Raw genomic sequence first — 15,420 nt, forward strand, 5'->3', positions numbered from 1 at the left:
TTCGGTGTGGTAACGCTCCATCTGGCATCCATTCCCAGATGTCTGTGGTATATCTGATGCGGGTCAGATGCGTGTTGCCCATCCACCGAATCGACATTGGCATGCAATCACTGCAAACGGAAGAGGGACGCTCTGTTCTGGGGTTGCTTTTTCTTGAGGGGTGGGGGCTTTCTGTTTGGCTGCAGACCAGGCCAATTGTTAACTGGGGCCTAAGAGATGGCCCCGGCCACCTGGCACTCTCCTAGTGGACGGTTCGGCCCTCTTGGCAAGCTCTGTGGTGAGCAGACCACCTGGCTAATCAAAGGGCCTGCTTGGCTGTCAGCCTGATGGGGCATTTCTTTATCGCCGCCTGCGACAGCGGCTTCCCTCTTTGCTCTGGCCTGGGTGTGCATGTTCCCCGAGCAAGGAAAGGCTGACACTCGCCCCTTGTCTGCCGCCGGAGCAAAGGGAGGCCCTTTCATAATTGCTAAATGAGAATCAGATTAGCTCTCCCGTTCTTCCCAATTTCCCGTGCATCAGATGGATACAGCTCCTCCCCTCGTCCCCTGCCCCGAATCCCCCCCTTTTCGATCGGTGCCAATCGGGAACATGCATTTCTGTGTGGTTTGCACTCTCTCCCTCTCTCTCTGTTTATTGGGTCTGAGTGAGGGGCCCATATTCTTTTCTTACGCAAGGTCAGGTCACTAAGTGTTCCTGCACAGCGTGGAGGCAGCACTTCAGGTCCAGGGCCATCCTTCAGTCTTCTTGCGGCCCCAATCCTGGCTGACTTCCCCAGAGGACTCCCTTTCCCCTTCCCACCAACCCATCAATCATTTCCTAATTTCAGTTTCTTCCCCTTAGTTAAAGCTTACTGACAGTGAGAGTGGACGGTGCCCTCCTTCAGTCGCATCACGAGAGGGCTGTGATGGAGACGAAAATGAAGTCAAAGGCAGAGGTAAAAAGGAAAAACCAAACAAGAGATGGACTGAATCCATGAAGGAAGTCACAGCATTGAGCTTGGAAGAGCTGAATGGAGCTGTCCTGGACGGCATTTTGGAGGGAGGGCCTTCATTCATAGGGGAACCATGAGTCAGAGACAGCAATGACAAGAGACTGAAGCCAATGTTTGTCTGTTTTTTTGGGTGGGGTATTTTGGCCCTGAAATGTGGCCCTTCAGAGATTCTCTGAAATGGATGTTCATCTCAAGTACAGAGGAATACAGTAGAATGTTAAGCAGGGATTAATTTCTCAATATGAAGAGCACTGGAGAAAGTGTAGTAGTTACATGTAACCTGAGTATCCAAAAATGAGGAACTTTGTTTCCACAGGAAATAAAGGGCTCTTTCTTAATCTGGCTAATTGAGCCAAAAGGTTAATACTTAGGATGCAAATTTATACAAACAATCTTTCTTGTGAAGCTATCAAAGAGAAATGGCAGAAAATGCTGGGCTACATTTCATCACTGAAGTTTTTACTGTAGCAAAGGGATGGAGGGAGATGCAAGATTAATATAGTTTAGGTACAAAAGTACTTGAGATGACCACTGAAAGCAATATTCGGTTTAGTCTAGTGGCCCTGGGTTGCAATTCCAGGATCTGCTATTAAGCACTGTAACATTTTGAGAGCCAGTGTGGTGCAGTGCTTAAGAGCGTGGGACTGGGACTCGGGAGATGTGGGTTCTGGTCCCCGTTCAGCCATGGGGCCAACTGGGTGAGCAGTCACAAAATCTCAGTGCAAACTGCCTCACAGGGCTGTTGTGGGGATAAGATGGAGAGCAGGAGGAGAATGATGTAAGCAGTCTTATTTGCAAGAAAAAAGGATATAAATGTAATAAATAAAATAAACATTTTTCCTGCTTATTTTGCACCATGATCCATGCCCTTCCCTTGCTCAGGGGACTGCTTGCTGGATTGCTGGCTTAGATCCCAGACCTCGGTCATTGTTTGTGTCTTCAGCAAATGACTGCAAATGACTTAAATGCAGACACTACTCCGTATTCTCACCCACTTCTCATTTGGGAACCCTGGTGAGATCTTTGCATTTTTCGTCATCTTAACGGGTTGGATTAATGGGCAGGCTAAATAGTCCTCAGAGGAAGGCATGCTACAAATGATCATATGATCTGTGGCTGAAGTTCACGAGGAGCACTGGAACCCCCTCCGACTTGATTGTTGAGCGGTCCCTGTTCCCCTGCAAAAATTGCTTTTCTATTAATTGGCACACAGCGGCCTTTTCCTCATCGTAAAGCTGGGGAAGGAGCAACCGTGATCGCGGAATCGGGAGAATTTAGACCAATCGCATGTTGTCCAGGGTGTGAAGCAGCATCGGCCCCACCACGGGGAGCTCCAATCTGCCCCGCAGCCCCCATGAAGCCATAGCATCTGTCATGGCAGCACAGGTCAGTCAAGACCGCGCCTCCTTGTCCTGGACTGCAGGTGGAAGCTCACTGGTCTTTACTCGAGCCTTGGAGTGCCTTGGTGCGTTTGCATTTTGGGTGTGTGAGAGAAGCAGAACGCTTCTGTTTTGCTTTTTCCTCTCCTTCTCAGGTTGCCAAGACATCATGCATGCCACTTGCCTGTGGTTTCCTTCTCAGCTACTGCCTTCTTCTCTGTCTCTGAGATTAAGCTGCCAAATTATTTGGTAATGACGCACTGGCATGCAGCGCCTTCGGATGCATTTTGCTGGCTCAGCGCTTCTGCACCCAAGAGAGTGCGTTCCGTTTTCCTTGGCTGATGGTGCATCACTCTGGCAAGGACAGGCGCGTAATCTTCAGTGGGGAAAGGGCTGCTGAACAAGGAAGGGTCCTTTGCAAACTTGGCGTTTCGCATCGGTGTGTGCTGGGGCAGCTGTCCGGCGAGCCAACCAACAGTGTGGGCTTGGAGGGTCTCTGTCTGCAGCCAAGATGGCTTACCACACTCAGAAGTGCAGTAATACACATTCTCAGCTGGCCATGCGGCTGTCCCTGAGGGGCACAGTTCACACAGCTCAATAAGCAAAGAGATTACCCAGAGATTATGGCTTCTCAGGGTCTAACTAGGTATGATCTATGTATCAGAATTAAGGGGGAAATATGCTCTAAGTTGCAGAGGATGGACGTCTGTTGCTGAAGGTGTGCTCTGGCTGTCCAGTCCAAGCTCCATTTCAAAGGAAGGAACCCTAAGGAGGGTGAGCAGGGGAGCTTTGATGCTGCCCTCCGATAATTAGCACCTGGACAGCAGCCTGGGTAGGCGAGGAGGCACCTGCTCCCCCATGATGGTGAACGGTGGTTTGGATTATAGTAATTATTTCCCAGTTTGCATCTATACATATAAATGAACATATGCAAATTGTATACAAAGCAGTCTCCTGTTTTGCCTTCTTGTTTGGGCCGATGCATTTCATCTCTTTTTTTTTTGTGGGGGGGGAGCATAAATGGGCCACCCTAATTAGTTGGGTTAAACTGCTATAAAGAGGCACAATTTACAGTGGAGAAGCGGAAGGCCCTTCCCTTCCCCCTAGTTGCCCTCTCCCGCACACACACCATCACTCTCCAAACTGTTTTTCCTCTAGCAAGTCAGCTAGCGAGAAAAATTACTGGGGGGGGGCGGGCAAGGGGGACGTGCAGGCAGAAGCACTCAGCATAGCTCTCTTCTTTGCTTTTTCCAGGCAAGGCCTGCTTACTACAATAGGAGAGCTTTCCGCAATGATTCACCAATACTGCCTTGCCTCTTAGACTATGAATCATGTATAAGTGAGCCCTGAATGTTTTTCTACAGGGATATGAATGTTCATTAAATTCAAGACTTGTTGGGGTGGATGGCAGAAGGCAGCTCTGGATTTGCTAGTAATCTCTGGGTGATGTGCAATAGATGGGCGAGGATTTCTGACTTTCCATTACTTGAGAGCAGCAGCAACAAAGCGAGAAAGCTTGAGGTTAGCAGGAGTGGACTCTTGCGCGGAAGGTCTATGAACTCTTTTTTGGTCACGTGCTCAGAATAGATTTTCAGGCTCCGGAAGCCCGTGTTCTAAGCGTGCACCTTTTGTGCTAGGCTCTGGTTGGTGGATTTGGAGAGTTCTAGTAGATCTTTATCAGTTTGGTCGGACCATTCCTGACCTGGAGGACACACCAATCAGCAAGTTAGACAAGAACGTTATGATTTGTCATAAATAAGAGTGTGCGCGCATACACGCACACACCAAGCCAAAAAACACCCTCCCTGCTTCAATTTTCGACTCAATCCAGTGCCACCTAGTGATTAAATCATATCATTACATAATCCACCAACCCCTTTAACTTTCCAAAGCATCTGAAATAATAGAATCCATCGGAGGGCTCCTTTCCAGTGGGAATGATTCATATATTGGGGATGATGTGACTAGCAGTCCCAGCCAAGTCCTTAGCACTGGAACACTATGGCAGAATCTGCCAGTGCTACTTGTCTGTTTCCTTTTGCCAAAGCAAGTATCTTGGCCCTTGGGATGAGTCAAGTTTCACTTTGAGAGTGCCCCTGCTTTTGAATGTTTATAACATCCCTAACCGAGAGAGGCCATTTGAGGGGTAATTAGGTGGTGGAATTCATCACCAGCTGCTCTTAAAAGGGAATCAATGTGATAGAAGCGATCTCAGCCATGGAAACTATGTTTTAATATCATTTTCGGCTAATTATGGAAAAGCAACGCCTCCACAGTGCTGAAGGACGCTAGCGTGGAAAACAACCTAAATTATCATTCCAGTGTAGTGCAGATTGTTATTAGTGTACGGTAGGGATGTAACGCTGAAGTGATTCATTGGCTAGATTCTTTGATTAAAACAAAATCTTTTCATTGACCAAGAAAGTATCCCTGACAAATTGGCTATCAAATGTACTATTTTAAGTAAAACAAATAAAAACTAGTGGTTACAAGCACCATTTTGAAAGAGGCATTCTCCCTTCTTTCTTGTAGAGGAGAGATTGATCCAGAATTACTGTTCTTTCACACGTGAAAGGTTCCCTCCACCAAATGTGTGAGAGGACCCCAAAAACATTAGCGATGGCATGCCACCGTTTCAAGGGAATGTCGTTATGGCACATCCTACTCTGAAGAGCCTCATAAGCCCATTCAGCAAAGAAATCTTAGCCTGCAGTCCTGTGCTTGCTTACCAGGGAGTCAGTCTCACTGAACTCAATGGCCCTTATAGTTAAATAAGCATGGACAGGATGGCACAGTTAGGTCTTAAGCCTCCCAGCACAGTCTGAGGGAGCCATATGACCATTTGGAGTCCAGAGCCCTTGGTGGAGAGACTGGCTGCATTCCTCCTCTAACTGAGCCTTCAGAGGTTGCTGAATTGGAATCCGATTCAGGAGGAAGAGGAGGAAGGGAGAGCAAATGGACTCAGCCGTAACAGGAAAACAGCACCTATCATTAAGCTGCATTTCCTCAATGGCCAGTATTCTAACCTGCCATGCTAGTTTGATTGTTGCTTTCTGTAGAACTCTACTCCTGCATTACAAAGCCAGCCTAGCTGGTCAGCTTTAACGTCAGAAAGGCTTCTAGCTAGAAATTTCTTGGCCCGATCTGGCTGGAAGAAGTGGGAGAAGATGGGCTACGAGACCTCCCAACACCTCCAAGGTCCTGGGACCTTAGCTGGGAAGGCAAAGGCTTTGCCTCTTCCCTTCTCAATCAGCACAGAAGGAACTGCACTGGCTGCTTTGCTGGGGACACACTGGGCCCTTGAAGGAGCAGAGGATTCTGGGGTTCTCTGCCTGAGGCAATTCTTACTGGCATTTCTGATGCCTTCCCTCTCCATCAGACAGTCCAAAAAAGGGCTGCCTAGACAAAATGCACAAGTCACAACAGCAGAAATGGTGCCTCCCTCCATTTGCTGGATGCGTGCAAGCCCCACTTTGGAGCTGTGCGTGCATTTGCAGCAAAGGGCACTGGACCGCACCCTTCAATGATTAATCACACACTCTGAGATGGGACCTCTCTCTCCAGCCTTAGAGATCCAATTTGTCCGAGGACTCCAGGATGCCCTCTCAAATTCCATTTGATGGTATTCTAAGTAGATTAAAAAGCAGATCCATTGATGAATCAATCAGAAGCCGGAATGCGTGCATTCAAATGATATTGGCTGGATAGGATTTTTTCCCTTCTCTCAAGCGATGGAAAAAGAGTCCGGGACCTGGATCAAGGCAATTGTGTCCCAAGAATTCACGGAATCATAGCATAGTGCAGTGGGAAGCGGTCATTGGCTCCATGAAGGACTCCTAGTTAAAGCATCCCTATCCAATTAAAAAGATCCCATCCAAGCATTTTCATACGTGTGTGTCCACAAGTAATTCTAAATGTCATTCTGGAGAGTCATCTGGACAGGAGCTTTTGTAATACTGCATCACAAATTGTATTATATGGTTTTTCCCCACATGAAACGTGAGAAAATATTTAAAATAACCGAGTGTTGTATGCTAGATTCTCTGCAATACTCTATACGTGGTGTTGGGGAGAGGAAAATTTTGCCTCCAGCAGAGAGGAGAGAGACACCTTCAGATTTACATAATTCTTCTTCAGTTGACTTGGTAAGGGATTCTAATTTGATCCCCCCCACACCTTCCCGAACACCTCCTTAAAAGGGCATGTTATTTCTTAAAACAAAGAGAGACCAGTTCAATAACGATAACATTTTAGAAACATTCCTTCGATTGCATGCCTGAGATCGATGCCTTTTCTACAAGGACAAGACTTATGTTTTGTAACCTGTCAGAAAGACATTGGAATGATTTTTGTGTTCTCTTGCATTATAAAATGTCAAACATTTTTTAATTTCATATTGCTTGCACAGAGCGATCTTCATGCTAAAAGAGATACTGTGGAATATGGGGAAGAGACGGCAGATTAAATGACAAAACCTACGAATGGGGGCAGGGGGAAATCATGCTGGGTCTTAGGGAATTCCACAGGGATTAGTCTCCAAATAACCCAAACTCCTCTCATTTTAACAGACTTGGTGAACTGTCAGTTGACTTCCGCCAGCTCAAAACGAAAAAATAACGGGTTGTTACTTATTCAGCCAAGGGTCAGAATATAATGAATGACTCACAGGCCTCTCGCCATTTTAACAGTCCCTTCCCGTGTTGCTTCTTAGATGCCAGGAAGCTTCTACACACATGGCAATAGCAGGGGTGGGAAAAAGGTATTTTGGGATCTGCCGGTAGATTGCTGGGTGATTTGTAATATATTGGCAAGGATCGCGTACAAACACTAAGAAATGAAGGAGGCTAGGAGGCTGAAATGAAGCATGTGGGAGGGACGCACAGAATGGATTTCTTTGAACTCAGTTTGAGAAATGAAAACAAATTCCCAGGCTGTATGTGTGCTCCAAAGTACCCTGTTCTTTCATCTGAGTACTGTGGTCCTTGCAATTCAAGCAAAAAATAAACTAGAACCTGAACAGCTGAAGTCTGCCTGCTTCTAATATAAAATAAATGAAAATGTGCTATTGGCGGGTTAACAAAAGCATGCTTCCAAAAAATATATATAGGAACCTAGATATCAGTTCGCTTTTTTGAATTTCAAGGGATGACAAAGTTTCTGTTGGAGAGGAATGGCACCTACTGTTGCGATGGGACAGAACAGAAACATCTAACCCTGCTTATCATTAAGGCAAAAGTGCGTATAGTCAAGGCTGTGGTTTTCCCAGTTGCAATGTATGGCTGTGAAAGCTGGACCATAAGGAAGGCTGAGCGCCAAAGGATTGAGGCCTTTGAATTGTGGTGCTGGAGGAGCCTCCTGCGAGTCCCTTGGACCGCAAGGCGATCAAACCGGTCAGTCCTAGAGGACATGAACCCTGACTGCTCCTTAGAAGGCCAGATACTGAAGATGAAACTCAAATACTTTGGCCACCTAATGAGAAGGAAGGACTCCCTGGAGAAGAGCCTAATGCTGGGAACAATGGAAGGCAAAAGAAGAAGGGGACGGCAGAGGATGAGGTGGCTGGATGGAGCCACTGAAGCAGTCGGTGTGAGCGCAAGTGGACTCTGGGGGAAGGTGGAGGACAGGAAGGCCTGCAGGAATGTTATCCATGGGGTTGCGATGGGTTGGACATGACTTCGTGACTAGCCACAACAACAAATCCTTCAGAGCTACCTGGAGTACCTTATCTAGAAAAGGAAGAACATAGACTGGATGACAGGTGTCTAAGGGTAAAGTTCCTGATTGTTCTTTAGTAAGGGTCACACTACAACTTTCTTAAGGGCAGTAGTGATCACTTGCACACTCTCACACCTGGAAGAACTCACTGCTTCTGAAGTCCAAGTCTTCAATCCCATCCTGGATGGTTATGATAACCACGATAAGCATGGATCTAAAGAAAAACTGCCAGGTCCAAAAACTTCCAAAAAAATCAACCACATCTTCTAGCTGAACAGGCTGAATACAGGATGGTAACACCAAGAGTCAGCCACCATCCGGTTCCAACCATGGCATCCAAGCCTGTGTGAATACAACCCAGGATGCATTGCAAATTCATCACAGTGAGCCACCGGAGGGGGGGCTTCGCCACCTGATCCACTAGATTCACCTGGAGCAGACCTTTCATGACCTGATAGTCCATAGATTGCCACTGAGAGCATGAAACGGAATGCAGAAGTAGGAATACGATGCTGCTACTACTGCTGCAGAGTAAGCCAGAAGTTGGGGGCTCTTCCCTGTTTTTGGTCATGCTGGCAGTAAGATTTCCATCATCTCCATTCAGTGTCAGTTCAGTCACTTCATTGCCTTCAACTTCTTGGGGTACCAGCTAACGGATATGATGATGCTAGTTAGCTGAAGACACTTGGAAGTAATACTGACAAAAGCTCTTCCAGGATCCAACTTAAATCTCGGCACAATCACTCACCAAGACAGCAGCATAATCCCCTGCCTTTTACAGAGGTATAATTAGCTTTGAATTTCAGAACTGCTCCTCAGTACACATCGCTCTGGGTTTTGTACATTGCTTTGCGAGGGCGCAGCTCTAAAATGTGGCAATATTACTCTAAACAATCAAAAGAAACCCAAGCACAACACAACATTTGGACTAATTTTTGGTTTTGTTTTGGATTCTTTTCTGGCCAACAGTTTTGCAGTATCTTGATTAGTGTCTGGCCATGGATTCTGTAGTTTTGGGGGCATAATCCTATGCGTGCTCAGTCAGGAAAAAGCCTTACTGCTCCCAGCATTCTCCAGGCACCTTACAACTGAGAGTTTGTGGGATTTAAATGCTTAAAGGTGCCAAGGATTGTACCCCCAATTATTTGTTTGAAAGTGTGCGAAAGTGGGTGGGTGGGAGAGCAAGCTGGTGCAAATTTTTGGCATGAATGTATTTTCTTACCCTTCGAAAAGGGATGCGGCAAAGGTGACAGGAGTGGGACAATTTGGGTTTAGTGGCAAGGAAAGGGGGCATCCCCAGCAATTCTACCAGGTCATCTGCAGCAGGAAAAACACAGGAAATGTTGTGTGCAGGAACCCAAATTTGGGGAGGCGGAAATGGTTCAGGGCAGTTATATAAGAACGGTTTTCTAGGAAGAGACAGTGCTTGTCCCTTTGTGCCCTCATACTGTGAGATACAAAAGCACCATTTGCTCTCTTATCTCACAAAACAATTTCTATGGTATTTGGATAACCCATGACTACCCTGAGGGCATCCCCTAAGCTTGCTCCCCTTTCTCTTCCCAAAAGGTTTCATCGGAACTGATTCCTGAGACTTGGACGATGATCCTGACACCCACCACCTATCTGGAGGAAAACTCCCCACACAAGCATTTGAACAAAGATCCTCACCAGTAACACTTTGGTCATGCTGAGATGACCTACACATGGCATACAAAGAGCTCGGTGGTGTGGGCTTTTGCCCCCATAGAAAAAGTGTGCATGATGTATGTCAACGACAGAGATAACAACATTGGTGGGCATGCCCACTGACTCATTAAATTGAATAGTAAGACACTGCTAGGAGTTAATTTCCTTCTGTAAATACACGGACAGATAGTTATGGCAATATTCATGCTGCCAGATTTATGCCTGATTGTCAGCCAGACGGAACATTCATCTCTCATGCCAAGTCCATGCAAGCAACTCTGCATGTCGTTAAACTAAAACTAACCAATTGTGTTGCTATGCAAAGTAATATTAACACAGTATTGCTGCTCCTGAAGTCATTCCGGTTGGTGCTAGTAATCTGGGGACGGCTTGTTGATGGCACAAAAGGGACTGCCTTTCCCTGATCTTCCTCTTTTGCCGGTTCAGCATCTCAGGGGAGGCAGGGGCTCTCATGTGGGGAGATATTCACTGGCCTAAGGTCATCCAGGGAGTTCTATGGCTGGCTAACCAGGGTCCAGTATAACCAGTGTATAACCAGTATATTAGGCAGAGGCCTAATATACTATCCACTACGGCATACCCCATCTGAGGGTAAGCACGTTACAACAACGAGAAAAGATTAAAATTCAAAACCAGCAAGGAACGTGATGCAGCAGTCTAATAAACAACAACAAAAGCGAGCTGTCCTCAAGCTAGAATTAACGGAGACCAAGCAGTAATAAAAGAATCTTCAGCTGGCATCTAAAAAGATGCTTTAGGGGCCAGGCAAAGATGTCAAAGGAGGGCATTCCATGAACAAGATGCGAGGATGAGCAGAAAGGGCCTCTCCCAAATGCATTGTACTTTTGGAAGCCTGGTACTTCATAAAACAGGACCTGTACGCTCATTTTCACCAAGGCCGATGGAGCCCTGTGCAGGACAATAGGGCTGCCTCATGCTGTAATGCATCAGGTGACTCTCTTATTCAGGGGTGCTTTATTCTGCACCTTCAGGGCTGACGGGAGAGTGTGTCCAAATATGAGAGTGCTTCAGAGTGTTTCCAAATATGTAGAGACTAGCCTGCCAGTCACCTCCGAGTGGTCAGGACTTCAGAGCCAAGGCTTTTAAGGCAGGAGGCGTTCTGGTTGTGCTCTGGGATATTTGGCATTCCCGTGTCTCTGCTGTACGTTCACTAGTTTGTAACAGCTCCGCATGCTTTATTTTTAGCTAAGAAAGCGATTTCTGGAACACAGCCGCAATTTAAAATTCTACTGTGGGGAAACAGCACTTGCTTACAGTTTTGACCTTTCTTTTTTCAGTGTTTTGAGAAAGGCTGCAAATGATACAATGGACCCACATGATTTAACAATGCAATCAGGTAGTGACCAGATCAAAGTGGGTATTGCTGAAGGAGAAAACAGTTGTACCATTTCAGGTGAGACTAAATCCATTCTTACACTACAAGCCCTAAGATGAGCCCTTTGCCAAACCGCACTCACTAAATTATGAGAATGTGTATGAGATGTCTGTATTCCTTGGAAAGAAATCAACTATCTGTGTGTTTTTTGCTTCACAGAAGCTTAAGCAGCCCCCCCCCCCACCACAAGTATTTATTCTTTCTTTGGAAAAAATTCACACCGATGAACACAAGACTTTGAGATGCTAAACACACATCTGTCTGCCACATCTTCAGAGAGTTGTGGAATCAGGGTTTAAATTCTTTTTCTTTCTTTTTTTAGTGTTGTTCATACTTCATACATTATTTGATCTTCTTTCATTGTGTCAGGTGAGCTTCGAAATACCCTTTCCAGTCATTCATTCCTTTTGCTCCTCTTCCCTACTGAACCAACCCATGAAGACAAACAATGCTCCCAGGCGAGGCTGTGTATGTTCGTTCTTTTCATTACTGGCGTTCTTCCTCTGTCACAAGACAGCAGAACTGATTTGCTACTTGCGAGCCATTAATAGATTGCTATATCATATAATGAAGTGGAAGCCATTTCTTGCCAGGAGTTTGATGTTAAGCTAATTGCAATCGGCCAGACTGGACTTGCATATCTGTTTTAATATTGGGATAAGCACTGCTCTAATTGGAGATAAAAGCAGAAGATACAGTGATCTACGGAGTCTGCATTTTTCCGTATGGGGATAGGCAACTCGCAACCCAGCCCTTGGACTGTTTTCAAAAGCCTCTGCAAACAATCAGTTTGGACTACTGGAATGAAGAGTCTGTCCCTCTGAGGCAGACAGAGAGAGAAAAAAAGGGGTTCCAGAAAAGGATGGAGAAGGAGAAGGAAGTGACAGAAAATGAAAGAGGAGAGGGGTACCTTTGTTTACCTACTGCTGGCTTCAGCCACGACCATCATTAACATGTGGCACCCAACAGGTAACCCTGGAAGGAATGTGGATCACAGCAGAAGAAAGCCTCATCAACCCTCTTCTAGCAAATGAAGTAGTATTTACAGCCTACAAGTATTTAAACATGCCTGCAGTAAACAACCAGTCCAAGGCTCCTTGATCTCTTCACCCACCACTCCAAGTAGGATGAATTATATTTCTGTAGAGACGTTTACCTGAGCATTAATAGCACTGTCACAAAACCACAAGTGCCGGGGATAGGGGCAGTGCTGAACCTTAGTCTAGTTTCACAGAGCTTCAAGCTTACTCTTTCGTTCTGTTGGCCGAAGTTACAGGAATGGGAAAAGGCCTGAGAAAATTCAGGACTGGAGCATATGTTGCCTGTAAAGCATTTTGCTGTGCTTTCACACTGAAATGGCCAAAGAGGTTTGCATGCAAGAAAAAGCATAGTAAATGTAAGCTAAATCAGCAGGAAGCACTAACTGCAGCTCACAACACAGTTGAAGGCCTGGACAAATAAAAACATGTAACAGTAAGTGCCAGAGTACAGTGGGAATTACTGCCTCCTATACTGGCCGAATTCAGTGGGACAAGTAGACAGTTCAGTGGGATTTACCCCTACAGAAGTATCTATGAGAATGCCCTTCACTATACACATGACTGTGGCAAGAAGAACCCACAAGTACTGAAAAAGTCATTAAAATGGGCAAAAGTGGAACAATGACAAAGAAACAGCATCAGGACAATGGTTTGGAAAGAGTTTTGTACTCCCTGCTCTAAGGAAGGTAGAATACCACCGAGATAAAATGGTAGGATTGGATCTAGGCAGAAGTTCCACGTGATAAGATGGAGAACAATGTTCCACTTGTTTATGAGTTTTAAGTTTACACAAATGTCCTCTCTATTTGTTTAGTTTAAAATATTTATACCTTGCTTTCCCATCCTTCAGGAACCACAAGGCAGTGTAACAAACACATACAGTAAAGTAGCAACCTAGTAAAACTGACAGCAGTGAAAGGTCAAACAGGGTCGACAATTAACTTTCCAGTTTCTCACCTGCCATGTAAAGTAGCACAGCTTTTGCTTTATTTAATGAGGGAATTTCCCTTGGAAAGGAGTTCCATAGCGTATGCACCCCTACTGAGAAGGAGATACTTATCGCACATGCTTAAGTGAGCTGCAGTTTTTCTGTAAGCATCATTAACCCATATTTTGTAAGAGAAGTATGGAGCTTGATACTTCTTGCCTTGGGGGTGTTCTTGCTCTCATGGCTTCATAATCTCTTTTCTTCCAAGCAAATAATGAACTTTCTTATTTGAGGAACTGTAACAGCAAGGTCCGTGGTGTTGTATGCGCTATATCAAAGCTAGCTGGCAAGGGGAATACAAATGATGCATATATCCACATAGTAGATCACATATATTTGATATAATTTTGGGGGCACTTTTAGCAATAAACTTTATTGTATTGTGGATTATGGACTGGAATGTTTTCGGTCTTCACAAGCAAGGTTGAAGGTCCTCTAAGAAGCATCCTTGAAATATCAATATAAACCAATAATAAACAACCATACATTCCTGTGGTGATTCTCCGTCTGCAAGGAACTTTGTCTTCTTTGGACTCCTCAAGACTTAACACCTGCCCCTCATGTAGATGGGAAAATGTGAAATGTGAAATGAAAAAATTAAGGTGGGTGTTCAGATGCATTCCGTTAGTGCTTCTGCTGCATCGGTTGCCGACTGTGGAAAAACCTCAGCACCTCCACACAGCCAAAATGTGGAAACACCAAGTATGTACAACTAGAATGCATATTGGCTCTTCTGCTGCAACTGACTGTATTCCAGCTGATCACCATATCAATTACATAACTGCATTTGTTTTTCCTCTTTCCTCCTTACCTGTTTTTATTCTTGTGTTGTGACTATAACCTTGCTATAGGAACTTTTAAGAAGAAAAATATTATCATTAATAATGATAATCATTCTCCAGTCTATCCTTGGCTTCTATTGCCTGTGTTGTTTCCTCTGTGTCAACTTTTAGATTTTAAGTTTCTTGGTTCCAGTTCTCTTAATGCCCCTCCTCTGATGACATTTGGGCAGCTGGTTAAGAACCATTTGTTTCTGCCAAGCTTTTGTTGTATCAGTTCGAGATATGCTTTAATGGTATCATGTTATTTTCCCTCAAGATTTTTTTTTAATGGAAGTGTTGGAACGTAAGAAGAGCCCTGCTGGATCGGGCCCATCTAGTCCAGCATTGTCTTCACACAATGGACAACCACAAGCAGGGCAGGAGTGCAACAGTATCCCCCCACCCATGTTCCCCAGCAACTGCTGTATGTAGGTTGTATTTATAAGTGAGCATGAGTAATTATGGCTGCCACCGTAAGGGCCACTAGGGTGGAACTAAGCAGTACTGAATGGGTGCTACTCCAAGCCTGTGTTACCAAGGGAGGCATGTCTGGAAGCATCTCAAAGGAGGGCCTGGTTTGTAACCCTGTCCCAGAAATTTTCCCAAGTTTGACTTGCCCCTTCATTAATGCTTCTTCAAGGCAGACGAGTAAGATATTGTCTGTTATTGGCATTGCATTGCATTTACACCAGCCTTTCTTATCCTTGCAAGGAGCCTAACGCAACTTAGGTGTTACCTCCATGTTATTCCTCCATCAACATCCCCGTGAGGAAGGGGAGACTAAGAGGCCACGATGGTCCGCAGTCACGGAGTGAATTTCATGATGGCGGGGGGACTAGAAGCCGTGTGCCCCCGCCCCGCTGCGACCCCTACACTGCACGCCCCCCCTTCATTGAAAGCTCGTGTGGTGAAGGGGCCACGGCACTGGGCTGGCCCTCGGGCCTTCTGGCTGCTCGCCCCAGCTCAGCCTAGCCTACCCCACAGGGTTGTTGTGAGGACGGACGGGGAGAACCACGAGGCAACCCTTCCAGGACAGAGTGCAAAAGACAGACAGGAGCACCTACCTTGCTTAGCTCTGAGGGGGCCTGACCTTGGGGCTCGAGGGGCCTTCAACGGTCCCTGAGGGGCCAAGAGGCGGGCTCAGGACAGCCCCGCCCGGCAGGCCTGGCGGACGGAGGAGCGACTCGCGAATAGGAGGCGCAGCGCGGCCTGGAGCGTGGGTGGGGGGCGCCCGCCCGCCCGCCCTCGCAAGGGGAGACACGTATCCTGCACCTACGTCTGAAAGGCTGTTTCTTTACACGCCAGAGAAGCCAGCGCGTTACCGGGAGTGGCGGAACCGGCCAGGGCCCGAGGGAAGCCGGCCGCGCTGCATGCCGGGAG

The 15,420-nt window shown here is 46.1% G+C and overlaps 1 long non-coding RNA gene across 1 annotated transcript; it reads right to left on the minus strand.

Moving 5' to 3' along the window:
- Positions 1-1,093: 1,093 nt before the first annotated feature.
- On the minus strand, positions 1,094-15,394 carry LOC123024214. The gene is made up of 2 exons (XR_006414876.1): positions 15,105-15,394; positions 1,094-4,072 (listed from the first exon to the last, which is right to left on the minus strand). It is a non-coding gene; the product is annotated as an uncharacterized LOC123024214 (long non-coding RNA).
- Positions 15,395-15,420: the final 26 nt, after the last annotated feature.

The sequence above is a fragment of the Varanus komodoensis genome, unplaced genomic scaffold (assembly GCF_004798865.1).
Source record: "Varanus komodoensis strain SLA01 unplaced genomic scaffold, ASM479886v1 scaffold223, whole genome shotgun sequence".
Taxonomy (NCBI): domain Eukaryota; kingdom Metazoa; phylum Chordata; class Lepidosauria; order Squamata; family Varanidae; genus Varanus; species Varanus komodoensis.